Source organism: Monopterus albus, unplaced genomic scaffold (assembly GCF_001952655.1).
Source record: "Monopterus albus unplaced genomic scaffold, M_albus_1.0 scaffold239.1, whole genome shotgun sequence".
Taxonomy (NCBI): Eukaryota; Metazoa; Chordata; class Actinopteri; order Synbranchiformes; family Synbranchidae; genus Monopterus; species Monopterus albus.
In genome coordinates, this window is record NW_018128119.1 from 108,513 (window position 1) to 116,384 (window position 7,872).

The 7,872-nt window shown below is 40.7% G+C and overlaps 1 long non-coding RNA gene across 1 annotated transcript; it reads left to right on the forward strand.

Annotated features, from left to right (window-relative positions):
* The first annotated feature begins 4,989 nt into the window (after nucleotides 1-4,989).
* On the forward strand, nucleotides 4,990-6,948 carry LOC109971948 (uncharacterized). The gene is made up of 3 exons (XR_002276619.1): nucleotides 4,990-5,079; nucleotides 5,216-5,394; nucleotides 6,493-6,948. It is a non-coding gene; the product is annotated as an uncharacterized LOC109971948 (long non-coding RNA).
* Nucleotides 6,949-7,872: the final 924 nt, after the last annotated feature.

The window sequence follows — 7,872 nt, forward strand, 5'->3', positions numbered from 1 at the left end:
TCAACATACTGAAGGAGACATACTCCAGGTGGGAGAACAAGATTCTTCAAGTATTGTCTCAGAATGTGATTAAAGATGGATGGACTGTCAATAAAACCCATAGGTAGCCATCGATAAGTGAATTTTTGTCCTTTATACATGAAAGCAAACATATCTTGTGAATCTCTATGTAGCGGCACCGAGAAAAAGGCATTTGCAAGATCTATGCATGTGAAAAACTTGTGTTCAGAGCTTATTGCATTCAACATGGTGTATGGATTTGGCGTGGCATAATTAGTCTGAACCACAAGTTTATTGTTTACTCTGAGATCATGAACCATCCTGTAACTGGACACTACTGCTGAGAACCTCAACTCAAATCAACAAAATAAAAATCTGTTATTATCTTTCATGTACATTTTCTGTGAAAAACATACCCTACATTTGTAGAACTACAGTATAAACAGTAATACGAAAGAAAAATGTTCTGTGAGTCTCTGTGGAGGGGCACACAGAAGAAAGCATTTGCAAGGTCAATGCATGTGAAAAACTTGTGTTCATGTTGCATTCAACATGGTGTATGGATTTGGCGTGACATAATTCGTTGGCACCACAAGTTTGTTTACTCTGAGATCATGAACCATCCTGTAATCAGGTTTTCCTGCCTTTGGAACCGGATGTATGGGCGTGTTCCAGGGAGAATGAGTAGGAGTCAGAACTCCAGCTTCCAAAAATCCATGAATGGTTTTCTCAATACCACTGACTTGCTGCTGTGTGAGCGGGTACTGGGCTCGATACACAGGCACAGCCCCCTCACACAAAGTGATCATGACTGGGTCCACTGTGAGTACTCCCACGTCCTTGGAACCAGAGGACCAAAGAAATGAAGGCAAACTGTCCAACAATGTTTGTGTCAGTGGATGATCAATGTTTTCTCTGTTATGATTTCTGTTCAGTAAACACTTCTCCAGTGTTAATGTGAGCTTTGAATCATGCTCAATAGCATAGCAGTGTGTTGAAGGAGAGAACTGCAACTGTCTATTCTGTGTGCACATCCAGTCAGTAGCCGTTAAACAGCTATGAACCATAGGGCCAAGGTTTTTTGCATCAGCTCCATCTCTCACTAACAAAGTGATGTGAGGAGCAGAATTTTCAGACAGCATGTACAAGCTTTCAAGGTCCCCTGGCAAATGGGCCAGAGCTGCCACGCCCTCAGGCACAACATACAGCTTTTTCACATCAACTGTATTTTTCCTCTCAGACATCTCTATCCCCTGGATAAAGCCGTCCCAGAGCGCATTATAATCATCATTTTCATCACCACACAAGGAATAATTAAGAGTACAATGCATGGCATCAACAGGTTCAGTGTACTTGTGAAGGATTGAAATCCATGGAAGCCATAGATTGAATGTATGTACAAGATCAGTGTTTTCAGGAGAATTCACAAGTCCCCACCAAACATCAGCTGAAGGATCAAGCTGCATGTCAACACCAGAGGGCGTGGTCTGCAACATCGGTCTGAATATGGCTTTTGGAGTAGCACACCTTTGAACAGAACCGTCTGGAAAAGTGATGTCCACATGGCTTGATGACATCATCATGGTAACATTCAGAGAACACAAAATATCACATGCAAGAAGATTAACGGGACAAGATGGAGAAAGTAGAAATGAATGATGAAATGAAAAATTATTCCATTTACAAGGAACTTCCTCAGAGAACGGCCACTCCTCTTTCAAACCTGAGAAGCCGATAACAAATGTAGTACGCTTTGAATGTGGGAGTGGTGAGTTTAAAGTGGAGTATCTTGCTCCTGAGTCAATTAAGCACAAATGGTCTCGACCGTTGATAGTCGCTGACTAGTGATTCGAGAAACATTGTCTGTGAACTCTGAGAATCACCTGTTACAGACTTTCGGCAGCCCTATTGCTGAGGCATCTGATTAGATCCTGGTGCCTGATACGGAGCTTGAGGTGTATATGGTAGTACATTATTAACCTGAGCAGGATATGATCCTGCTGGTCCTGGCACCTGCTGATAAAGAACTGGGCAGTTTTGCGCCCAGTGTCCTCTCTTACGACAAACCAGACATGTGTCATCTCTCACAAAATTTCTCCTATTTGCCCTCAACCCTCGACCACGTGCTCATGATATGTCGTGATTCTGAAAGCCACCACTCCTGGGCTGTGTATTCCAAGAGCGGGACTGCGGCTGTCCAGGTGCAGGTGTTTGTGCGTTGTGTAAAGCAGCAGAAGGCTGTGCATACATCTGCTAAGCAGCATCGTACTGATTAAGTTTATCTCTCATCTCTTTAAGTTGTACTTTTGTCAGCTGTGCTTGTAAAGATGAGAGTTCCTGTTCCTCTTTTTCTCTATCTTCTTTATCATTGTCAACATACTGCATAATATGACCTGCCCACTGCTCAAACGGGAGAGCACTTAAGCCAATTACTTGTTTCAATAATTTCTGGATATTCACAGAAAGGGAAAACTCAACCGCACTGCAGAACAACAAACACTTTCAACTAACGCAGGGTCTTCACCACTGTAGTTATGCCACAATTCACACACTCTAATGAGATACTGGCTTCCTGTCTCCTCAGGCTGTGGAGGAATAAGAGACAGCTTGACACGCTGGGCTCGTAGTGGATACTTCATCCTGACCACAGGCCAGAGGTCATATATTACAGTGTGAAGTGAGACTGAGTCCTCATCTCCATCTGTGTTTGCCAAGGCTTCAACTGACTGTAACATACTAAGAGAACTACAGGCTGTGAATATGCGTCTGAAATCACCCAGCGCTGGCAGGCAGCCAGTGCATGCAGTCAAAAACGCCTTAATCCACGGAGCCCCCCCTGCTCTAATGGCGGAAGCTGACTTTTAATAAGTGATGTGTCTTGAAGAGTGAACGGTGTGTATGTCATTGTGACTCCACCCTGCGCTGTCTCCATCTGGAGAAGTGGCATTTGAGTCGCAGGTCGCTCCAAGCAGTCGTGTATATTGCCTCTGTGTTTATTTTTACGTCTCAAAGCGGAAGTACAAGTGCTGTCTTCCTGCAAGGAAGCTCGTGCTTCCTTCCTACCATTTTTTTCAAATTCAGCCAAAAAACAGAGACAGTCCTGAAGAAATGTCTCGCAGTGTTTAACTTTAGGCTCTGTTTTGTGTTTTTGTAGCAAAGATGCTGGCACAACCGTGCTGTGGCCGTTGAGTGGGCCGCTTGTTTGATATATAGTCTTATAGCTCCCTCTTCTGGGGGAGCCTCGTCATAGGCACCAAACATTCCCTTTTCAATCATTTTTTCAGACCATTCAATAAATCTCTTTGTTTCACTACCATATTCATTTAAACTCAATGTGGCCAGCCATTTGCTGGTACAAAATAGAACCTAATGAGCCAAGACGGGCATTTCTTCCAACCCTGAATAATATCACAATCAGCCATAATTAAAAAAAATAATATGCCACACGTGACGCTTGTCCATTTATGAGAGGTTCCTGGCTCAGTGCCAACGGCCATCCGGCGAATCTTCTACGTCAGACTGGTTCTGATGCGTGCTGGACCTCGGGGTTACCCCAGCCGGAAAACACAGTTTTATCTCAAAAGGACAGTGGCACCATAAACTAATATGCAATTCCCCAGTAAACCTCTTTCCACCCGGACACCATACACTGCTGTACAAGGCACGTCAAATCCACAATGAATTCTCACAGTCGAACCTAAATTGTTCAGCTGTGATACACTTGTGGACAGCATTTTAATTAGCCTGTTGTACAGTTAACCTTCCCACACATTTCATGAGCAAAACAGCTGGCGATCTCCCTGTGCCGTTATTACGTGTGGAATATATCAGAGCATCTGTTTGGTTGAGATGACTCTCTGCTTATTCTCCAGCCGGAGGGAAATTTAAAAGGAAATGGGAAATTTGGGGAGACAACTGCTACTAAGTAGCAGAAATTCACTTATAAAACGTGAATTTTATGTCCCTTATTGATATCAAATTCTGTAATCACGGCACTCATTCACCATCCCTCAAAAAATGAGTCTATGTGCTTGTTAACTGTTACATGTGACAGGGAACAAATCAGCACATTATTCAAAAACAAAAAAAAGTGTTTTATTATCGTTACTGTTTTGAATCCAATTTAAAGCGTCGAGAGTGGGCAGTCCACATATCAACACAATTTGGTATAAGTTCAATGTGCAGGAATTTATGTATAAACAAAGGTTCCCACTCACCTGTTTGTGGTCGACCCAGTTTGATGTGTGGCATCGCAGCACAGCTCAACAGAGAACCAGCGAGTCACTCTCTCGTCTGGAGAATCTCAGCCAAAACAGGACCGAATGTCGGATTCTCAGCTCAGCCTGGCACAGGATTTCGGCATCGTCTGCTGGTCCGGGACTATGGACCGGTCGTCTGGAGAGTTCAGTAGGCTCACGTTGTCACGGCCCCTACCTTGTTGTATTCCGGTTCTTTGTACCATGCTAACTCTGAGAGACGAGGCAGTCCAAGTAGCTTCAAAACAGTGCTGATTTATTCCATGAACACAGGTAAAAATTAACATTACACGCTCAGGTATCTTGCACCTCCAACATGCACGCAGGCAGTTGAAGGATGAAAGACCCCGAACCCAACAGGCCTGTACATTATATTGCTTTGGGCTAACCTCATTCTACAGGACAGGACATTTATTGACATGTCATGACATTAAGCATAAGAAGATATTATAATTACGATTATGATTAAACACGTCATACAGTAATCAACTTTCTATCTAGTTATCCTTGAACATAAACAACGAGTCCCCCATGGGAATGACAAAGCATTTTAACAGCCTAAGCTAGAAATCCTGTCTACACTAAACATTCCTAATACAACAAGTACCTAACCAATATCTATCTGACTAAAAATACCTAACAATCTGAAGAATAACTGTAATTTTGAACCTTGTCAAGATGGGTGTTCAAACTGAGCATTCAGAAGATGTCCAGTAAAAGCATCAAAAACCTTTGATTCCGGCTGCTCGATGGACCAGTTTTTCAACATGTGCCACAGACTGCAGTCCTTGGCATGTCTGCATTTTGTGAGATGACCTTGGAGGTATATTCCTTATTTTACCTGTGTCGTTCTTTGTAGTCGTTATTGTATAATTAATGTTACTGATAGTTCACCAATGACAGTATCTTATTTTTGTTTTCATTATCCACTTCATGTGCTGATACAATCTGTGTCACAGAGCGAGTGAGGAGTGTTTGCTTTTGGAAGGCAGGTGTCTGTCATTCAGTGGTGCGATAATCCCACTGGAAACCACATCTATTTATACCTCCTCCCTCCTCTCAACTGCGTTTAGTGCTTGTGGCTCCACAGTCTGAGCAGCAGCATGGAAACATCCTGATCTCAACTAACGTGATTCAGGTACTGGTTTAAACTCCTTCTGTAATCGTTCATTGTCTGTCTGTACAAATATGTTGAGTGTTTATCACTTTGAAACTGCAAATAGGGATAAAACTAAATGGGCTGGGATTAGTCAGAGGGATTTGGTTTTTAAGAAATCAAGTGGTAAAAACAAATGCTCTTTGTTGCAGATTTAATCACTGAGACAAGAAAAGCAGCTACATGTTACTTTAAGTCCTTTGGTTATCATGTATAATCAGTACATGACTATAAATACTTTCTAATTATATAATATGTATTCATAAATAAAATTAATAGGTGCTAAACATCACTAGACATTTAAAATCTTTTAAAAGTTGTGGGTGCAAATATTTATTCTGTAAAACTGATTTTGGATTAAAGAATGTCAGCTGGTGACTGGATGAAAGGTTGGTGTTTATTCATGATTTGCTTTATCAGCTTGTCACTGTGAGTGGAATCCAATCTGTTATTTACAGTGTAGTTTAACAAACTGGATTAGGTGTCAGTATAAAAACCACCAAATTGCCACAAAAATAATCTCAGGGCACTTCACATAGTAATGTCTGGATCGTACAATATTATGGAGAAAAGCCCAACAAATCTCTATTGAGAAAGCACCTGGCAACAGCGGAGGTACAGCAGATTAATTTTTAGTGAAAACAAATATTAGTTGTATGTTATATTAAAGATATAATAATAAATATACAAGCAAGGATAAGAAACATGGCATGATACAGCACAGTATTAAATTTTAAGTAGCCTTGAATGTAAGAGACAAATCAATCAGTTGGGAAAATGGCAGATTTTACAATTTAGATTTAAAAGTGTCAAGCTGAGGCTCATTCATGTCATCAGCAAGTTGGTTCCATGTTTGCTTAAGTAAAAATAATCACACACACTTTGTGCTGTGGGTATTTTTTACTTTCAATACTCTGTACTTACAGTACATGCTATTACATAGATCTTTAGTGCAGGACTTTTATTTGTAATGGAATATTTTTACAGTGTGGTATTTGTACTTAAATGATCCAAATACTTCATACAGCACTGAGTATATTGAATATTTTCTCTTTAATTCATGTCTTGTGTGTTCGGCAGGAGATTTGACTGTTCACGTTTAAAGAACAGGAGCAACAACCATCAACTGGATAACAGCTTTGGACAAACTGGGAACCAGACTCCAACTGGACTTTTAGCTTTAAATCAAGAACTTAACTAAACTTCTGCAGAACATGTGAAGCCACCAACAATGGTGATACAAGAATACATGGGGAAAAGTGGTTTGATAAGGAAAACAGTCTCGGAAATATGAGAAAATTGTTGACATCAGCCCAGAGATGATTGCTTTGGAAATTAGAAATAGGAGACAATCTTCAGTGTACTAACATTTAAGCTTTTTTATGATGCCTGGAGAGACTGAGGAAACTGTGACATGTGGGCAACAAAAGTTGGGAAGGATGGTCATCGGAGGAAGAGGAGAATGGGAGGGGAACATGAAGCGTTCTCTGTCTTTCACCACCCTCAGCACTATTGCCATCCAGGCTGGCCAGTCACAGATTGTCATCTCTGTTCTCAGGGTATGTAAAAAGCCCAGCTCTGATGGTAGGTTAATACAAAACCTCCACATTAAACTGATGCTGTAGACAGTGCTGCTAAAACCCAGTGGATCCAGGTCAGATCCAGATCCTCGTCCTCTAGTTGTCCCTGTCTCTTTTTCTTGGCTTGGTACATTACAGCCCTTTAGAAAACATGGATGCATATGGATTCACTGAAATCTGATAACTCTATTGAAAACAGAAATAGTATAAATGTATTCTAAGCCTGGTTTCCACCAAAGACACCTAAGCTCACTATGACAGAAAGTTTCCTGACTGATGTGAACTGAGACGTAAAACACATTGATTGCAACGTTAGGTAGCACTTAACATTTATATACTCTGTTCTGTTTGTTTTTGTAAGTGATTTTGTACTATTTGATGTACTTTCTGTAGTTTATTTAGAGGACCCGAGTGCATGCACCTCCCCAGGAACAATTTTTTTTGCATCTGGTGCATAGAGTCAAGAGTAATACTAGCACCTTTTTTTTATTTAGGCCCAAATATTTTTAGTTAGGCCTAATTGTTTCTTCTTGTTATTTTTCAAAAATCTTGATAGTCCCACAATAATACAAAATTGTACTGGAGAAGCTTGTTAAATAATCAGGTAAAGAATTTAACTAGCAACTGTATTCTGAATCCACATTGGCCTGGTTTTATACCTCATCACAGCACTGATAGCAGCCTCAAAGGTGGTTGGTGATACTAGATAACATTCTCTTGCAAAAATTTGGATATTTTGGATTTAATCAGAAGTCACGTAATTAGTTTTTTCCTGATGGATGACAAGTGCTGTAGTGAATTGTTTCAAGTCAAATTTTTCGGTATTCTTAAAGGAGTCCCACAATAATCCATTTTGGGCCCCACTTTATTTACTATTTCT